Genomic DNA, 21974 nt, shown 5'->3' on the forward strand with positions numbered 1-21974 from the left:
ATGACAAGTTTCATACAGACATAACTGCAGTCTACTAATTCAGCTTCTTTTAACTTTAGATGCATCTTTATAATATTAGCAACAACAGGCAATATTATTAACAGATTGCAATTGATCACCCATAATTATATCACTTTACAGAGTATCTTATATTGTGGACTGCAGGATATTCTGGTTGTTACACTTAACACTAAATGTGTATAAATTCTAGTGAGCGTTACATGTAGTAGCTTTGGTGATGCATGATTTTAACAGAAAATTCCATTACTGGCTGACATCGCCAAATGCCTAAAGCATAACCCTCACAGGAATATTTCCCTTAAGTGTAGCTATGACGATGTTTAAAATGACAATATCCCATTGTAAAAGTGTTATGCAAACTAAGAGCATAGGATTGTACAGGACTGGAAAGAACCATTGGGTTCAAATGACTAGTAAAGTTTAAAAAAAGTAAAACAAAAAAAAGTTGTACACTCTTACATCTCTTTTGTTTTGCTGCTAATTGCAGCGACTTTGACAATGTGCACTTAAAAAAGAATTTCCTATTTTAAGCACCCATTAAGTCACCACATTTATAGGCAAGCAAAATATCTTGTTCAAATTTACTTGGAAACATAACTACAAAAGTACTTATAGGATTAGATTATGACGTTTACAACAACAACTTGGATTTAGAATACAAGACGTTTATAATGATTCATCTCTGGGAAGTAGACATAATTAACAAGCCAGTATTTACATTTGTTAGAACATAAAATATGTAAGGATACTATAAATCACTATATACAGGTAAGAGAAAATATACTCTTATTGGTGTATATTTAAAAAGGAGAAAGAAAACTTAAGAATATTTGCAAAAATGCACAAGATGAAATAGATTTCCTCACTGAAGTGTCTCTAGTAGGAATTCACGTCAGTAGAAAGAACTGTCTTATAACTGAGTGGAATCCTCTAAAAGCATCATAATCTATCGCTGGATCATTGGTGAAAATCAAAACACAGAATCATGTGGCTCCATGAAAACAAAAATGATTAATTTAAAAATATTATATATAATATACATGGGGATTACCTCCACTGGATATTCCTTCTCTTTTTAGGAAAGCTGACCTCAACAGAAATTAATGAAGAAAGTTTAGGCTATAAATGAACTGTTTATGATTCACATCTGATCCGCTATTTGAATTAACATTCACAGGTATTTAAAGGAACTAACTGTATGTACTCCTTCAGTAAAATTATTTAAAACGTAGTTTTCATATAGTCTTTCCTCCTGAGGTTACTGTTCCATTTTGCATTTAAAGGACTGGAGAATTGATTTCCTAATTTAACTATGTCCATCTTCCATCCTGCCTCATGTTCATACAGAGTGGCGCATACAATGATGAGTTATATTCAGATTGTCACAGCACTAAACTTTGCTTCAGAATTGGGTCTCAATCTATTTATTAAGACATACATAGTCAGTTCCCTTAGACCATATACATTAAATAGAGATCCTAGAAGGGTTATTTGAAGGAGCCCTTCTCCCCTTGTGGATGATTAAAGCAAACCTACATTACTTGTATATCTTTGTACAATTGAATATAATGTTGCTGGTAGAATTGCAATGCATTCATCTACTTACTCTGCTTTGATTCAGAAAAACATGCTTGATATTGTGTCACTTGTGCATTCCTTTGTTTTAAATTGTTAATATTCATGTCTGGGAATTTAAACACAGAGTAAAAATAAATATTTTTTAACACTTAATATTCACAGAAACCCAGGTTGAATTTTATTTAGCACACTGTTTTAACACATTACGAAAGTTTGCACTGACAGCAAATGCTAATGCTTATAGGAATGGGACAAATGGGAAGGATGAATTAGGATATGCGAGAATGAAATTTACAAATTTGTATTGCACACTGATGTAAGAACTTGAAAAATTACAATTCTTTTTAGAAAAATACACATGTATTTAATAAATTAGCTATGAAGGGATATATATATATTATAAAGGATTAATGTTTTAAACATAAGTGCATGTGCTATTGATAACAGAATTGTGAACTAAATAATATCACAGATTGCGTATTTTAGAACTGACTACTTGCTGTTAACATTATTTTAAAAAAATAAATTTTAGAACAGTACACAATATTATAATTATTTCTATGAAGGAGTTATAAATACATAGCTCATAATGTTATGGGATTTCCATTTTGTTGATAACCTAGCTTCTTGTCAGCACAACTATGCAAACAATTTTGACTAAAAGTCTCATACACGTGAAAGGCTAACGTTAAACTTAATCTGCCTCTGCAATGTATTGGCGGAGTTGTATATATTAAAACTATATACATATCGCCATTCTACAATTTGCAAAAGTTGCATACATTACAATACCGTGTTAGTTCAATTGCAACAGCATGATCATTTTGCGCAATATGATTAGCTCAAATCCTTTTTGGTTGCTTTCAAACTGTTGAATATAGTTTTTTTCAAGAAATTTATCCTGCAATCTTTGGTATTCCAAAACTGGCCACCAAATATGCGTAGGATCGTCTGACTTACAACCCTAGAATTCGTGCAACATAATTTTTTTAAAATGTTGCGACTGAATCCAAAAACATTCATACTTGGACAACTATCAACATGTGTACGAACACCACAACCAACTCGAAATTTAGGAACAGAAACACATCTGAGACTACAGGAAAAACTGGCGACATTCCCATAATGTTATAAAAATAATGGAACAGAATTATCTATTCTTACATAGCTTGACAATATCTAGAGCTGAAGCTCACCATCCCCAGCACAGATTTATATATATATATATAATTATGAACTTTATACAGATTTAGGCATGTTTACATAATTACATACATGTATTTATCTTGATGTTTCAGGCACAGAATGCATGCATAAATGCAACTTGGGAGTTAGTTGATCAACTATAGTTCTGGTGACGTGGATTTCTTTGTTTACACTGCCTATTCAAGAAAAATGTCCTTCTGAAACCATTCATTCCCACGCGAATCATGCTCATCTGTGTTGTGCAAATTCCTCCTTTGTCTTTTCCATGATGATTAATTTGATGGTGTTTCATCTGTTTATAGTGCCAGGTATTGATAACAGGTGTTGTGTTTTGACAGTCCAGGTTGATTTACATCACTGGTTTGAGGTTCATGAAATTCCTAGGGGAAAAATAATTACAATATCTTTAGTAATACATTCTAAGAGCGATAGGTTACTTCTTTCCAATGTGTTTGTTAAATTAGCATGCTCAGCTGCCACAGGTTTCAAGTATCTTATCTTTCTCTTATTTGACTTGCATGTCCTTACATTTTATTGATCCTCAGTAATTTTGATTTTGTCAATCAAAGTCAAGCTAGCAAGCCATAATTTTAATTTACTCGTACAAGCATTTTAATTTACTTATGAAAACTGTAAGCGTCTTCATACATTTCAAATTAATTTATCATTCTTTAACTTTACATCAATCTGTCTGCACTACATTACAAAAATGCATCGAAGATAATGACATACAAGTCCATTTCAACCTTTAAATTATTAGAAATATTTCTGATTCTACTGGGGTTGAAATCCATGTAGTAAGGAAAACATCTATCTATAGCAATAAGTAATGAACAGCAGAAGGGAATTTGGCAAGTATCTCATAACCACTTCTATAAAATAAACATGGAAAAAGTTTTTTTCCATTTATAAGAAGGAGTGGTTTTGCATGCCAAGAGTTGTAGTCCAATTATAGACTGCGAGTATGCAAAGTAGATTCTAAAACATTATTTTGAAACTGTAGGTAGTAATCATGATACATTTTCCAAGGTAGCTACACTTCCGAAATTGACATTTCTGAATATAGTGCAATGTGGATAAACAAATTGCACAGCTGTGACTGATGCACTATATTGTAACACTATATTCAACACAACTGAGAATGAAGGAAACTGGAACATTAACTACAAAAGGCCCAGGCTTACTTTTACAGCATTATTAAAATACATACCGAAAATCTGGCATTCACAATGTGACCGGAATCGGTTCTGTTGCTATATACACAGTACATAGAATATGGCAGTCAAACACATGACTTACTTATGGCAGTGGAAAGGTAAGTAAAAAGAAAAGCAAATTTGATTGTGGTCACTCCGCTAACATTCACTGTGAGTTACGCTACATTCAGTATCTTACTCGTACACAATGATTATATAAAACATGGTATGATACTAACATTAAAAGATAATCGATGTGTAATGTGATGTGGCTTCCTGGAAAGCTTCAAGGTTTGTGCTATCATATTTCCCAATTGGCGAAAGCAACACTACTTCAGTTGCTTTGGATACTATGCTAGTTATTAGTAAGTTAGAATATTTATTTCCCCTCATTTTTTTTCAAGTGGAACTTGTATTAATATTCAGTCAAATTTGTTAATTTGTTCTTATGGTTTGTATTTTGACATGCCATGAGTGTCAAATATCAAAATATATGCAGATGGCATTAATCAATGAATGTTGCTGTGTTAAAATTGAACTCCAGTTCTTTTATCAAAATTGCCACTCACTGATTAAAAATTATAGGCCCATTTTATTGTTCCTAAAATATAAAACAAAAATATAGTAAAAATATAAGGGGAGGGGAGAAAACTTTTGATTCTAAGTCACTTATGTAAGACTGGCATATTTCCGATGGGAAAGAGCTTCTTTTGTGACATTATTTCTATTGTTGGGAAGTGAGGTAATTGCATTACTATAATTTTTATATTTTTCGTAATATCTTTCTAACCTTTCATTTTGAGATAGCTCCAGGAAGCCATCCTTTTGGCTATCCAAACATACAGAGAAACTGTTCAACTGAATCCTTTAGTGAGTAGCTCCAAAAAATCCCATGCAGATTGGCATATTTTTCATGCATACATGCCATCTGTCAGTAAAGCCATCTGTGTAGAGGATGCAGGTGGTACTGAAGTTCTTCTGGCTCAGACCATTTCCAAACAGCACCCAGAATAATTAAGATGCAGATCTGCATCAGATGTTAAGAGACGTGGAGTGGGTTCTTTACTGAAAGGTAAGGAACAGTTGGATTGTTTTACAAGAGGCCAAGACCCAACACAGTTCGTTTAAGAAATAGCTTGACAGTTTCTGAACTGTTTTTCACTGCAAATCTGGTAGAGAGGAGTAATTTATATTGAATTAAATTTACTGTGAAAAGAGAGTTATACAGAATAATATAAAGCACAGGAACGTATAACTATTTAGTAATAGGGCTAATCTTATATGCAAAGAAACTTAGAAGCCCTTAATTATGTCACTCACCCATCCAAAGAGTGGCATAATTTTTAATTGGTTAATTCCATAATGAATGACATCTGTATCTCTACACATGTTTGCAAATGAGATCCCAATAATTAGCAAAACAAGGAAGGAAATTTAAAACTAAATCTAAAGCGTGTAGCTTCATCTAAGTAGATGCACAGTGAGCAGTACATCCTAATTGCTCTTGCACTGAATTCCTTTCCAGTATTCTTCTCACTGGAGAATAGTGTGTCATACCCTTTTCAAAAATTGAAATCAGATTTGTTATCTTCTACTCCTTTTACAGGCCCGTGTTCCCTGAATTATGGTAAATGTCTGCTGCCATACTCCCACATTATACCATGTTTAAATTATTAGCAGTCACTATAATTTCATAAATGATTATTGCTGTAGTGTGCTGGGTCTGGCATGAAGTTCGAATTTTCAGTGTGTTTGTTTAATGCCTTACAGCCTGACACCCAAACTACATTGTGGTTGTGCAGCTGCAAGTTCATTTGGAGNAAAAAATATAAAGTCATTACATTGGCAAAGAACAGCATACCATGGTACAGTATTAACCGAATGCACTGAAATCATATAAAAATGTTAATTAAAACTTTGTGAATTAGAATTTATTATATCTAAATTGTTTTTATAATAGGTCATGGGGTAGTACCCACACTTCCAACAGGAGAATATTATAAAATGGTGCATAAATACTTGGGAATCACAACTTGTGGTACTTTATTAAATTAAGACATTATCAGCAGAGGTTAATCAGAAATTACAGTATACCCACCAGACAATGGAAAAAATATTTCAAAGTCAGCAACATCTTCTCAAACTATACCCCTGACTGTGATTTTCAATTTAATGCAACAATGCTGCAAACCTATTTTCCAAGACATCAGAAATAAAATTGGAAAGATAGTTGTTTTTATCAAGCAAACCCTTAGATGGAGGCTAAGCTAATCCTGTACAGAGGTCCAGGTTGGCTGTCTCCTAGCAAGGGTTACTGAGAAGTCGTCGACCTGTCCAAAATGCAACTCCAAACATATTCTAAATTAATTCTGATCTCCAGCAAGCACTTGCTTTGCTAATTATAGTGATTATGTTTAAATTACAGCAGGGAGTATTAATAGGTCAAATTTAAGAGCATCAATTCCTATTTGAATGTGGTTGAAGAAAAGAACAACCATGAGTTTCCAAAGCCTAAAACTCTATAGAAATGCCAAGCTAGTTCTTTTTATTATTGTGGGAGCTAAATATACAATGAATGATAAATAGGACATTTTATTGGAATAATAGAAAGGTGAGTGAAATTTGTGAAGTATGATTCTATATATACACAAATTTCACCCCACACATTACTACGTGTTCCTATCCTTTATGAAAAAGTATCAGCAACTCCTCCCACACCCCTCCCCACCCATACACAACAACAAACAACAAATTACATTTGTATGGCGCTTTTCACGTTGAGAGGATGTCCCAAGGTGCTGGCACACATAAGCTTAAATTATATCACTAAATATCATTAAAACCACAAAACCTACCTGATAAATAGTTTAAGCACTCCCAAAACACTACAACACGTGAAGGGCAAGTTGTTGTTAAATTAAAGTTATTGCTTAATAAATAGTTTAATAGATCTCCAAAATCTACCCTATCTCCAGAAACATTTTGTTTTGAAAGATATAAATGACTGTTCTAGCTAAGACAGTATGATCTTGGAGAGTAGAATAAGAGAAAGTATGAACAACAGAACAGAAATATAAAAACATACAAGTCTCCTCGTATCATAAGATCCTTTGAGGTTGATTAAAATCACTAAGTTTGTCATCAATTGAAATGACAATTGAGAGTACAAACTGATCAAGAAAACTAAAACATCCTGTAATGCGATGAATAATTGAGAAAATGTAATTTAAATGAAAGATAAGCTTCTTTCCTAGAGCACACATCAGTGTGAGTTATTTTGGACAGTGCCACCGTGAGGTCATTCTGTTCTGGGTCTTTGAGCTGTCAGCCCTAAAAATCCCTCTGTCATACAAGTAACAAAGGGCTCGGATTGCACAGACTGACAACTTGGAATATCCTGAATTAAATTAAAGCCATAAATATGAAAATGTCTGAGCCAGGAATTTCAACCCTGGATGGCTGTTACTAGGTTCAGTTGGAACAGCAAAGCACTACCTTGTCACCACTAGGGTACACATGTTTAAAACCATTCTGATTGCAATAAATGTCTTCTTTCTCTTTCAGCAACTTCAACTCCACTGTAAGGCTTTTTGCACTATAATACAGGCATATTAAAAGCATACAATACTTCTCCAACTTCACCCCTTGTTAGCTTCATGTGGCATAAATAAGATATAGAAACAAATGTGAAAATGATATCAGAAATGGTGATAAAGAAAAACTAAGGCAAGATGTTTCTAATTAAGGTTAGAAACTAAGGCAAGAACTAATGAACTAAGGAAGGCCAGAACAGTGAGAATAAATGGAAATGCATACTGGTCACAGACAATTGAATCTAGGGATACAATTTACAACCCAGGGGAATTATGTATAAAAGCTGAAACTAAACTCATGAATTAATGTTTAAAAAAACTTGACATATACATGTGTTGGTTCTTCCACTGCATGATTATGGGGCCTTTACGAATATTTTAATGCATATTACTGTATGATAATATGAGCTGTTAATGCTAGTTTGTACACCACTGTAATTATTTTTGTTTCAGAGGGCCGCATTATAATAAGAGGATGCCTTGCAATAAAATCTTACTTTGAATTTGAATTAATTAGTGTTTTGTTTTACACATTTTGACTTTTAAATAGCGCTCAGGAAAATTAGACAGAAATGGAGCACTGAGCATTGACAGAAACTCAGACAGAGCTTGTTTACAATCACAAAACAAGACATTTCTGGTGAAGTATAGTACATTAGAAGATCCTGGAACAACTGTAGAAATCACAAATTGTGGCCAATTTTTTTGTGAACCATTTTTTGCTTTTAGAATTTGATATAATCAACAGTGTATCCGGTGACTGTAAGATAACAAGTGTCCTGTAGTTTCAAAGAATAAAAATTGTTTTTCTGAAATGAATGGTGTCCTGGCTTTGACTATGTTTTCTTGGTAACCCATTCTAGCTGTTGATTAGCCTCTGAGTAAAGAATATTTCCAGATGTCAATGGAGGAGCAAATACAGACACTAATACAATGGTTTGAATGGCCTTTCACATTCCTCACTCATCCAAAATTAATAAAAAAGAGATACTAAATTTTAAAGTCATTGAATGTGTTAAGTGCATTGAGATGTTTAAGGTGATTATAATGCTCGTATTTAATATATAGATTCCTATCTATTCAGAGGGAATGGTAAGGTCATCCTTGGAAAAATAAGTCTGAAATGTTTTTTTAGGCCAGCAGGAAAGATGTTATGCAACGAGCCAGAAAGGAATTGGGCTGTGGTTATCGACATGGCAAATTCCTGAATATCATAACTGTCCGTTCCTAGCCACCTAAATTCTAATAATAATCCTTACATTTGATATAGCGCCTTATCACGTTGTTGTGATATCTCAAAGCAGAATATATTGTGAAGTGGAGTGACTGTATATTTTGTGAGCGAAACACAGCAGCCAATTGTGCACAGCAGTGTCCCACAAACAGTCGTGGATTGAGTGACCACATTTTTTGTTCTTGGCTGGCTTACTACCCCCGGAAAGCGATCCGCCAATTGACAAACAACCGGGTTCCTTCTTATTTACTGCTAGGTAAACAGGCAACGCTGCCCAGCCTGTCTCATTGGTTCATAGGGAATGTGTGCATCAAATAAAATATTAATCTTGCAGTAAATTTTTAAAAAAGTGAAATATAATCAACTTTATGACTGGCATAGCCAGTGCAAAGCTGTTGAAACTACCAAGAATCATTTATTATTTGGGAACTTGCTAACTTTACCTGAAAATTGCCGGACATCTTTCCAGATCTAATTTCATAAGAGTCCCAAGCTGCATTAAAGTTATGGCAGTGGTGTTTCTTGCCTTGTGTCAGTTTCTGAATAAAATATCTTACTGCAACATATCTAAAAATTAAATAGTGTATCATTAACTTCATTTATTGCAACACCTCATACTGATTGAAATGAGATTAATATTTCTCTGGATATTTACTTGCCTTCAAGCAGACTGTAACACAAAGATTGATTGTTTCATTACTTTTTAGGAGTGTAGGGAATGTGTCCTTCAAATAAAATATTAACAGCTTTAGGAAAAACTGTCTTTGTTTGGATATTATATTGCAGTTCATGGTCTGGAAACAGAATAAAACTATTTGACATCCATTTAATATGAGCTTGAATATCAATCTCAAATATAATACATTCAGTGCTCCAAGACGCTATGCTGCATGAAGGGTGCTATATAAATGCAAGTAGTCCTGCAACACATTTCTGTATACATAAATGAACAGAATTGACATTTATAGCTACAGAGATGCACAACACCTTAATGCAGACTAATTTGTCTTATTAGTGAGATAACATTAGATGAACACTGCAGCGTGGCTCTTTGTATAAGCTTAGCCTTTAAATTAAATTTGACTTAATTGAACTTTTAAACTGTGACTTCACTTTGACTTGAAGTGGCAATATAAAATTAAACCTGATAATGATCTTGTTCACAAATGATAATGATTTTGCACAAATCTAAGTAATACAGTATACCTGAGAAACCGTAAGAACACATGAAGCCTATTCCTACAATGATTCCTAACACCAAAAATCATCTGCAGCCTCACATTGTTCCCATACTTCAACAGTCATCAGTGAGAACTAAGAAATATAACGTGAACCCTGAATTTCTTCATAACAATCATTTTAACAATTACAATTATTTTCCCAATGAATAAATGCCACATAGCTGCGATAATAGTTTTCGTCTGTCAATGAAAGACAATGATCTTAAGATAAATGATAAATGATTCTCCAATATTAGGCTCTGATCCACAATCATTATATTTAAATAAAAGAATAATATCTATTGGATGAATTCAAATCTCAGTCTGTCTAAAAGGTATTCTGCATGTTGAATCAATGATCATTTAAAGTGCACAGATATCAAAAGAAACAGTCAGCATGGAATTACAAGCAAAAGGTTGTGCCCTCACAAATCTGCTAGAATTCTTTAAGGAGGAAACTAAATTGGTGGATGAGAATAAACCAATATATATCATCTAAATATATATATAATCTATATAGAAGATGAAGCCTTGTGGAATTAAAGGCAATTAACCGGATTGAAACCTGTCTCAGTATGAGGTAAAATTGGTAAAAACTCTGGCTAGGTGGTAATGATTAGTAGTTTCAGTGATCTTTTCTGGGTTTCCTGCTGTTAATTGATTATTTTTTCAAGCTTATTTATAACTGTGTGGCTAATTGATAAGTATAGGAGATTCAGGGGACCCAACTCAATTAAGTGGGTGGTGTGTACTTCAGATATAACATGGATTTCAATACAAGCAATCCTTGACAGCATGAAGCGAAAAACACAGATATACATTGTAAGGCTGCATTTGCACCATTTTGTGCAATTGTGCAAAGAAATAAAATAAGTTCATGCTTATTTAGGTGATGCTAAGGTTTGTAATTACAAGCCTAAGTGAGGGAAAACTGAGACAGGATTGAGGAAGTTGCCGAATCCTGAGGTCCTAAGAAAATAGGAGACAATGTGGGGCAATGTATTTGATGAGTGGGAGGAACAAAAGAGGGAAAAATAGGGTAAGTTTGGAGAAACTTAATAACCGTAGTAGTACTGGTAAAATAGATATGAAAGAAAAACAAAGAGTCAAAGCAAGAGGCGATGAAGACCAGAGTTGAGGAAAGAATTGTGTCAGATGGCTTGTTTGAAAAAATAATTATTCCAACTTTTAGAGTTTAAGGCATCATCAAAGATGTTATTGAAAATACAGCTACTTTATCTAGAACAATATTCTGTGGTTCCACAAGTTAGTAATCTTCCATTGAAAACTTAAACATAGCATACTTTAACTTTTAGGTGTCATCGTCGTATTAATGCAAATAAAATACAGTATATTTTAACTTTCAGAGCAGTTTAAATAATTGCTAAGTTCAAATAATTAACAAAATACTGTACAAGGGTTTTGGTAAAAGCCATTAATTAATGTAACTTCCAATCCCACTCCCAATAATCTACATAAATGTTTAATATTTTATTAAGAGATTAAATGGGATTGCACTAGTTTCAATAGTTTAAAGGCAATACGTGCATCCTTGTAATGTGATTCTAAAGTCTTTACACTAATCATAATTAAGTGAATCCAATATTACCTGGCCTTTGCTGAAATTATATTGTTGTGCATTTCACATTCTTGTTATAAATTAAACTTTTTTTACGTTTAAATTGCAGCAGATTTGGATCAAATTTACGGCCAATGCCTTATTTATAATAGTGTGAATGACAGATTGGCAAGAATCTCTGAACCAGCTTCTCAGTATCTTTTCAGTTCAAAATAAAATATACAGAATGTACTTTCCTTTTCAATGCTAATAACATTTTCTTTTGGTTTGCTTAAATAGTTTTAGTGATAAAGTGACTAAATGCAGAAAATAAATACAAATGCGAAAATGAAGAGATTATGGTGTGCAGATGAATTCCCATTCATTTCACCTGAAAATGATCAAAGAAAGAGGAAAGTTGGAAGGGCTACTTTGTTTACATAGAAGCCCAAGCTTCGGTCAGATCCGAAAAAGTTAGCCGGCTCAGTTTAGACTTTTTGTATTACTGTGTTACTTGGCATCCACGATGACCAGAGGCAGCTTGACAAAGTTAAACAGGGTTAATCAAAACTCAATGTTTTCTCTATCTCAATTTTCCTTGAACTTTAAGATGGCAAATTTCATCACTTCTCTCAGACTTGCTTCTTCTTTAACCAATAGGCTTCTAAAACCCATACTTGGTGTGATGTTTTTTTCCCGATTAACTGTATTCTTTCCTCCAATTCTTTTCAAACTTCCTAGTGAATTATTCTGTGGTCTTTGCCTCTTCACTCGGGTTTCCAATTTTTGTGAAAAAAAATGCAATGCTGGCTTGGGCTGATTTTGTTGATCTTAGCTAGGGAGGGATTGGAGTCATTGCAACTGACCTCAGTGGCACATGGCTTGGGAGGAAAAAAACAGTCATGATTCCAACACATGACTGCTATTCAGTAACTCCTGCTGGAATGTATACAGATATGGAGATTTGGTAAGAAGAAGATTGAGTTCAACTGGGATTCCTCCAGAGCAGAGTCTGACAACATTCAGTCTCGACTTACAAGTAAAGAATTGCTACTTATGTGAAGCACTGGAGGGTTATCAAAGTCTAGACATATTCCAGCAGTGAGAAATAAATCTATTAACTATTAGCACTAGATCATATCACTTCAGAATCAAGATATTCTCTAATGATTGTGATCTATAGAACAGGCGTGACTGGATGAATTATTGAGACTTCATGAAGAACTGCTGGATTTTCAAAACATATGCAGCTATTTCCATGTTGGCACTGGTGCTTTGGTGCTGTATACTGACCCGGCAGAATCAGAGTATTCAAAACTGTTTCTATTTGAACAAATTACACACTGCTACCATTCACGAAGGGCACCAATGACTCCTCTGGCAGCATTAATGCCAACCCATTTACCACTGACCTGTGACTTACAAAGTGGTGAAGTGAATGTTCTGGTGAAAACAAAGGCAACTCAATAGAAAGGATCCCAACTTTAAATGATTGCGTCTGATGTAAAGATATTGAAAGCAAACAAATTGCACAAGAACCTACAACTGAATAAGTAATTAAAGTACATTTTGCAGTCAATCTGGCAACACAATTTCCATCACTTAGCTGGAGATGTGACACAGGAAGGAAATTTATAATAAAATGTCCTACGTATTTGGATCTTGTTCAATATCAAGTTTTTTTTACTGAAATGGAATAAATTTATTCTTGTTATTCAATACTTAATTTGCACCTGCTTTGGTGCTTGCACCAAAAATTTTATGTCTTGAATATAGAATATATATATGTGTGTGTAATATACAGGCATACTGAGATTAAAGGCATTTTATACAAGGCTTCATGTGGTTAAGGTGTTGATATGCACCAAGCTATACAGGCTCCCTCCGCTCAGCGGGCTCTGGCCTGCTTCATGTCCCCTGCCTCGCCATTGACGGGTCGGGCTTCTGCCACTCTGCCTCCACCTTCTGGAACTCCATCCCGCAGTCCCTCCACCTCGCCCTCTCCCTCGCCTCCTTCAAGACCTGTCTCAAGACCCTCCATTTCGACCATGCCTTCGGTCACCCTCCTTCCTCAACCGCCCTCCACCCTCCCCGATCCCAACCCTCAGCTCCGGTCCGAAACACTGATTGTCCAGCACCTTGGGATTTCCTCCCGACGTGAAAGGCGCTATACAAATGTTGTTGTTGTTACTTACGTTGGTGTTTTAAGAGTTAATTATGTTATCCCACTGCCTGTAATTTTGCAAGTGAAATAACAAAAGACGCCTCTACACTTTCTCTCGGATAATTAAAGGAGCGTGCTATTTGTAAGACCAAATTAATTTAATTGAAACTGAATATAGCTGACGAAGAGTGTTCAAATTAGATGGTTTTAACTCCATTCATTATTGCAAGTTACCCAACTCAGCTACAGATGGCGTCTTAAGATCTTTTTGAATTACTGCATGAAATCATTACAGGAATTAGCCTAGTCGGTACTAGGGTGGGTTATATATAATAAATATATGGTCCAGGTGGCAGCCAATTTGCACAGAGCAGTGACCCACAAACAGTCCTAAAGCAAATTGACCAATTTATCTGAAGGATTGTTGGCAAGGATACTGGGAGAATCTTATTTCGCTTTTCAAAACGTCATGAGATATTGAATGTACATCTGGATAGGCAGAGGAGACATTATTTGGCTATCTCAACCCAAAGCATTGTATGACTTGAGCGGGAATGGAGAGAAAGTTAGAGGGCTGCAGCAGCAAGTCTTGTAGACATTTAAAGAAGCAATAGTATACAAAGAAAGTTAATCTAAAGCTGCTAAAAATAGAGTTAGTACTGCAGTATCAAAAGCTCCGAGTGCTGTGGAATACACCCCAATTACAGGCACATTGCCAGTACCAAAGACCCACGACAGAATTCCTGCAAGGAATATTATAAGGTTTCTGCTCAAACAGTTGTGAAACTGGTCTATCTAAGTTTTGAAAGAATAAATATGTATAAATTTAAGATCTGAAAAGAACATTTGAAGAGATGAAATGGTTACAGGTTGTTTTAAAGCTCAGCAACTCAAATAACTTAATCTTCTTTCATCTAGTTAGAAGAAATGGCAGGCTTTGTTTACTTTAGCTTCCTATTTTAGTCTGATGAGATTAAATGGTATTTTGTATGCAATGATATGGCAGATCTTTTCTGCTATGAACATATCAAAAACCAGGCAACTTATCTAATTTCTACAGAAAGTGCATGCATTCCCTTGATCAAAAGAGATGTGCTTTGGTTTCAATAAGCGTCTCAAAGCATTAATGTGATAGAACTGACTTTTTTTTAAAATAAAGTCTTCTGAATCTAAAGTTGCTTTGATTTTAACCTTGTACTGCCTTCTAACGTATCACCCAATAACTTATTGTTTTGATCTTTTGATTCAATTTAACATTCATCCAAGAAGAGCTCAATAAAAGTGTATTTATAGTATACAGATTTCCAAACACCATAGATATTATGTTTCCATCTAGAACTATAAATAATTGATCTGCCTCAACAAAATCATATTAAAATATCTATTAGAGAAATACAAACACGTTTTATTTTCCATCACACACAATCTTTCATCGTTGCTTTAAAACAAATCCACTAGCAGAACTGATGTTAAATCAAATATACTGTAATTAGAATTTGAATGTTCTCAACACATATAAAGGTCTCTCTTTGCAATTATACAGTTATAATCTCTCTGTAAAACCAAGAAGATTGTGAAATAGAAAAAATGGCAGTCGTATTTCACTTTCTTTGAGATGCTCTGAACAGAGTTCACTCCTGCTCAATGCTCAAATTCACTCCAAGTAATCTAATCTCCATATGGCTAATATTTTGCAAAATGAAAAAGCACTTAAAAATCCAAAACATTCTTGCCCAAATTAGATCAAACATTGATCTGATCATTTATACCATCATTTCTATATTTCCAGACTGGCTCAGTTGGTAACACTTGAACTTGAGACAGAAGTTTGTGGGTTCAAGCCTCGCATCGGGACTAGGAACACATTTGCTCTATGCTGACACTCCAATACAGTGCTGTGAGTGTGCTGTACATTCAGAGGTGCCTTTCTTCAGCTGAGACGTTAAACTGAACTCTGCGTCTTGGCCTGTGCCCTGTTCAGGTGGATGTTAAAGATCTCCCGCAGCACAATTCATGAAAGAGAAGGTTCTCTCTCCCGATCAGGAATCCCCCTAAAATCAAATTGGCCAGCCGAACATGGCTGCTTGCAGGATGTTCCTGTGTGCAAATTACCCACCACATTCGCCAACAAAAAACAGTCACTTTACAATGTAGCCTGCAAAGTGCTTTGGGACATCCTAATCAAGGATTATTATTATGCTTTTATATTAAAAAGAGCTGGATATTGTCCCTATACACAAACAATGACCAGCTTTCTACTTCAATTAAGCTTCCTATAAAGGAGATCATTTATGATTTGGGGGTCTGTGTATATGTATGAGTTGACTAACCTTTGCAATACAACAAGTAAGAAAAAAGATTGTTATAAGGAAAATCATTTCACAGAAGCAGAGGAATTGGGACACGATCAACATAAAATTCATTCCTAATCTGGCTAGTTTTGAACCTTGAAGAGTTTAATCTTTTATTAAACGTTTGTACCACATTCAGCATTTGGAAAAATAGGGTCCTTAGAGGTGAGTTAAGTACTAAATAGACATGTGTTCTGTAATTGTGCTTCAACTGGAATTTTGCTCTGTGCATAGGGAGGAAATTTGAGCCTGGCTGCCAAGTTTTTAACATCTGAGTAATGATTTTTTTATGCAGTCCGGGTTTTGTTTAAAACTGTCTCTTTGTTAATGCTAATTGACTATAACCAGAGGGGGAAAACACACAAAGAGAGAGATAGACACACGCAAAGATAGAGTTGAGAAGATAAAACGATACAGAAAATGGTAGAAAGACATAGGGAAGCGATTAGACAGAAAGGCGACAAATAGGAGAAAAAGGCATAGATGGACAGGATGCAGTAACTAACTGCTTTGCCTACTTAGTGTGTTATGAAACATTAAACTTTAAAAATACTTCAATTCTGCCACTTTTCAATGAGTGTGAAAACACAGAGTAAACTGGAAGATTTTTGTGAAAAACCTTACCAAGTTTTTTGTTAAAACAAATGTAAGGATTATTATTATTATTGCAATTTCCCAGGCTTGCAACCATTGACAACATAAAAATGTTCAAATACAAATTCCAGATAATATGCAACTGCAAAATGTATGATGTGCTCCGCCACTGTCAAGCACTCTGGGACACTATCCTGTGTGAGGGTCACTGTATAAATGCAAGTCGTTGCTGTTATTAAGAGGTGGGATCCAGATTCATACACACAAGCGATGAGCTCCTGATTTCAGCAATAGCAATCGGGGGAATTACATAGTGATGGTCAGATACATGGGAAGAGTTAGGAGTTTAGAAGGTGAGTTATCTGAGGCTGTTTTAATGCATCGTGCACTAGATGTTTACAAAAATATAGGGCCCGGGATACATTTTGCTTCCTGTCTTTTAAACCTAAGAAATGGAACATTAGAGCAATTTACAAAAAATGCGGGAAAGAGGCAGAGGGGAGAAAGTTTGGTTTCAATATAATGGAAAAATAGAACTAACTCAAAATACACAATTTAAACTTCATAAATTCGGGTACCAAGTTAGATTAGACATGATATACCTTCAGTGTTATCTTTAAAACCTTTAATTCCATTTTGTTGCTGCAATGAATCCTATTCATGCCATTCTAAAACTATTAATTCTTGCATTTGTTTTCCCATCATTGAAATGTTTCAAAGCGCTTGACGTAACTTAATGTAAAGTGTAGTGACTGTTGTTTTTGGAGACTAATTTGGCAGTGCACTACAATGTCCCCAAAACAGCCGGGATGTGAATGAACAATTTTATCTGGAAGATTGTTGGCCAGGACAGGAGAAACTTTCTTCTCTTTTCGAACAGTGCCATAGAAGCCTTTCAGATGGATGGCACCTTAGTTCCACATCTCAGCCAAAGGACGGCATCTCCGACAATGCAGCACTGCCCCAGCAATGCAATAGAGTGTCATCTTAGACTGTGAGCTCGAATCCTGATGTGGGACAATTTTTGGCAATACTACATTTTTTTTCAAAATGTAGTTCTTAGCTCCTTGATTAATTTAGTCAAAATATGGAAATGAAGAAACCCAATTCATGTTTGCTTAGACTGCAAGTTAAAATGCTTACAGATGTTTTAAACTGTATCTGCTTCAATATCAGCAGTGCAATTAAACATCAACATTCCACCAAGCAGAAAAATATATCCCTCCATCTAAGTTCCTGCACTGTCAAAAAGAAACTTGCATATCGAAAGCAGAGAAAGGTCACTTAAGGCAAGATCAATTGCTGAAGAATATGAAAGTGGAATATCAGTAGTTATGAGAAACCAGAAGAAGAGGTCAAATTTGATTGCTGTTGACTTGCCTGCGAAAACTGTATTTATCCTCTTCAGTCCAAGTTCAATCTGTGCTAATATATTAGCTGCATAGATAGTAAAAACCTTTCCTGTGCTAGGATTTATGTTGATTAAAATAAGAAAATCCAAGTATAGAGGGAAAGGTAAAGACATAGGCTTGGAAACATCCACCAAAACATGTTGTGCTCCAAAATAAAGTTATCCTGTAACATTTGGGACTTAGTTTCAAATCTGGCTCAGTCTCTGAGGTCAAAGGCTTAGTTAGATTTCTACATGAAATGAACTGGGCAGTCTCAGCGTAGTCCTAGTGTACATTGGCACACAGCCTAAAACTGTTCATCCATCATCCAACACTAAATAGGGTGGTTCTTCTGGCACCGGAGTTAAGACACACAACTTGTTGCATATTAAAGGATGCTTTACTCAGGTTCAAAATGTGTTATACCAGACTTCTGAGAGTCTGTGGCTGTTTTGGAGGTTCAAAGTAGCAGTGGTGAATTTTCCTGTACTAAAATCTTCAACTTGAAGGGTACAAAGAAAAATCAGTTTTGCTTTATAAAGTACTACATCGTACAGGAAGTGATAATTTCGATTCATCAGCAGGGAACTTTTGTCCATAATGAAAAATTTTCCACAGCATTTTTTCACATTGACATTTTTGCCATGTAAACACAGTACCTCTTTTAATACAGTGATGTAAGTAGTCTGATCGCCATGATCACATTACAACCAAAAGCATATACTATTAAACTACAGCAGATTTTCTTGTTTATTTTCCTGCATTTATGAAAATCCGTTTCAACTGATATAAAATTTACCAAAACTTGTTGAGCTCTTCAGATTAGGGCAATCTGAAGTTTTAACAATCATGTTTATTTAATTTAACTCAGCAAAATTATTGATTATCTTGTACAAACATAATAATCAATAATAAATCATATTAAAACATTTTCTTTATAAGTGCTAAATTCAACTTAACATAATATATATAACAAAACTATCTTATAAAGCACATTTAAAATAATAATGTCTAGGTATTGATTGTACGTGTACTGTCAATCCACATATTGCACAACTTGAAACGTATCACAGTGAAGAGGTAATGCAATCCTAAAACAAACATTGCAGCCATCTTCAGATGGACATATTGTATATAGGGGAAAAAACTCCAACTGGGTCTTAGCCTTTTTTGCAGTGTGTAGACTTTATCAAATTATTGAATTCAGTCTTAACTTTGAAGTTAGTTTACTGTAGTTCTTAAAAGAATTTGCAGAAAGCTGTAAGGCTTCAAAACTGAGACTATCTAATAATTTGCCATAGTCTGCACATTCTGACATGCTAAGAAAATAAGAGTAAATCTAGACCCAAGTGAATTTCTCCCCTAAAATCTTCTACTTGCAGCTAAACACCATGGAGTTGATGATTCCAAGTTCAGATATACAGTTGCTAAAAATAACACCATTAAAGCACAATCAGAAGTATAAAGCATTCTCCTTACCTTAGTTCCCTATAGAATCCATTCGCATCAGTATGCAGTAGAATTTCCACTGTGTTTTGTCTCACATTTTTTGACTTCCACCCTTGTGTTTTCTTATTAATTAAGACGTTGATTAAAATCCAATAAAAAAATCTTCTTTGTAAATTGTTTTTCCATCTGATGAGGCAAAAGTCTGTCATGTAAAGTCCAAGGAATCACTATAAACCTTCAATTCCAGCAGTGAATTACATATGTACATGTAATTTTTTTAATCTTGTTTGCTGTGAACAAAAAAATTAAAAAGACACAGATTAAAGAAAATAATTGTTACATGGCTATTCACTTTGATGGTTTCAAAGTACAGTACAAAAAAAATATTGTGTTGGAGTATTACCAACAAATAACATTTCTTTGGCTTCTTTGTCACTGAGCTCTACATATTTAAAAAAATGTTTGGCCAACTACTTTCTGACATTTAATAATAATAATCCTTGCATTTGATATTGTGCTTTTTACGTCTTCTAGACGTCTCAAAGCGCTTCACAGAATATGCTGTAAAGTCAATTGACTATATATTTGTGGGCGAAACGCGGCAACCAATTGCGCACAGCAGTGTCCCACAAACAGTCGTGGATTGAAAATGAGCAATTTATTATTGTTTTATTTTTTGGAGACAAATAAATATGTAATGTTTGTATGATTTCCCCAAACTTTAATGCAGGTGTAACATAGGCCATATTTTTGCATATTTACCAGTCTTTTAATTAAATTTAAGCAAAATTGGAATAGGTGATAACTTCAGTTAGCGTGTTTTCTAACTACGTGTTTCTATAGCTTCATTGTACTTAACTCTTCCTGACAAATACTGTTTATATTTTTAAAAACTGCTGTAACACACGTGACCAAAGGAAATGCATTTCAGCAGTGTTCCAGATAGGAGCGATGTTAAATGTCAAAATATTAAAATAATTTCCCTACTCTGCTGAGAATACCTCCTGATCCATCAGTTATTTGCGCAGCCAGAAATCAATTGAGAATTGTATTCGTGATAATCTTGACATCTATAATAATCTTGCTATAGTGTTTTATCATATCTTCAAATCTGCGTCAGGGCACGTCACAGGATTTACAGTCGAGTAAAGTGACTGCATATTCTATTGTGATAAAGTAAAGCCTCCCTTTTGGAGATCTGATGGAATTGTAAGTTATTGTTGCAGATTTAAAACATAGGTAAGCACCACAATCTTAGGTACATAAATCCATTCATGAACATTGCCATGGGCTATGCACACGTAGTTTATTAACTCAACTTGAAGCCCAACTTTTCAAAAGATGCATCAGCCGAATGAATTTGCCGCGTTTTGACCAAATATACGAGTTTTCAATTAGGTCAATTTGAAATGGGAATGGAAGCGGACTTTTAACTATGAAGCGAATTAATCTGAAGGATGGCGTTGGGGGATAACCTAGTTCTGGGGCTGAGGTGGATACACAAGGCAAAGCTCTCAGGAGCATAACATCTGCAGTGCACACGTCATTCGGGGAGGGTATGTGGCCAATTTGGATGGCAAAGATTTAGGCAACAGCTGGCAGTTCTAAATCTGTGTCTATCAACCAGCGGTGGACTATGACGAGTTACTGTAACATAAAGCCACAATTTACCGGAATTCCGCTGACTCCGAAATTGCCCTAACTGTGAACAATAACACTCTTTCATACCTTTTCGAGTTCATTTCTGGTGCACTGCTCCATCATGTGGGACATTTTGAGGAGGATTGTTTATTCACCGTCCACTTTCCACAATATCGCCTTTCAGGACGAGGGGTTTGCAACTCATGGGTTCACTTTAAATAGCTTGCATTCCTAGAGAAAAACACTTACCAGGCATCTTTAAATATATTCGTGTACACAATGTTCCATTTCAACGACTAGGGTCTATGGTTCTCAAAGTGCAATGCAATCCATTCAGTTCGTTCAAACACCAAACTGCAACAATAATTAGTTGGTTTTTTTTCTTGACTTCTTTCTTGTCTCAACTCAAGGAGGTCTGCAGTTCCATTTTAGGTTGATTTTTGGCACCGCAGAATATTTTGTTTTCATAAATCGCAGTGTGCAAGTTCCAAGTCTACTTCTACTACTACTACCTCGTTGTATTTCTGTCTTTCATTATTCAGCAATTTCGCATAACTTTTTAAGTGTTGGTTGGTTTTATAAAAATGCAGTCTCTCAAGTTGTCTCCAATGATTGTCGAGCAAAGTTGTCAATGACAATCTTTCACAGTAGTTTAAAGTGGACTAAACGCAGAAAAGTTTCCGAAAGTTCATAGTTTTTGATGGGCTAAGAGTGCAAAAGCAAATATATTGGGTTATTCTGCCAGAAGCCACAGTTACAAACCAGTTTTGTTCGTGGG

The 21974-nt window shown here is 34.9% G+C and overlaps 1 long non-coding RNA gene across 1 annotated transcript; it reads right to left on the reverse strand.

The window, feature by feature from the left end:
• Positions 1-2804: 2804 nt before the first annotated feature.
• Positions 2805-21960, reverse strand: LOC103174986. The gene is made up of 3 exons (XR_487417.2): positions 21284-21960; positions 19586-19845; positions 2805-3185 (listed from the first exon to the last, which is right to left on the reverse strand). It is a non-coding gene; the product is annotated as an uncharacterized LOC103174986 (long non-coding RNA).
• Between the last annotated feature and the right edge of the window lie 14 nt (positions 21961-21974).

The sequence above is a fragment of the Callorhinchus milii genome, unplaced genomic scaffold (genome assembly GCF_018977255.1).
Source record: "Callorhinchus milii isolate IMCB2004 unplaced genomic scaffold, IMCB_Cmil_1.0 Scaffold17, whole genome shotgun sequence".
NCBI lineage: Eukaryota > Metazoa > Chordata > Chondrichthyes > Chimaeriformes > Callorhinchidae > Callorhinchus > Callorhinchus milii.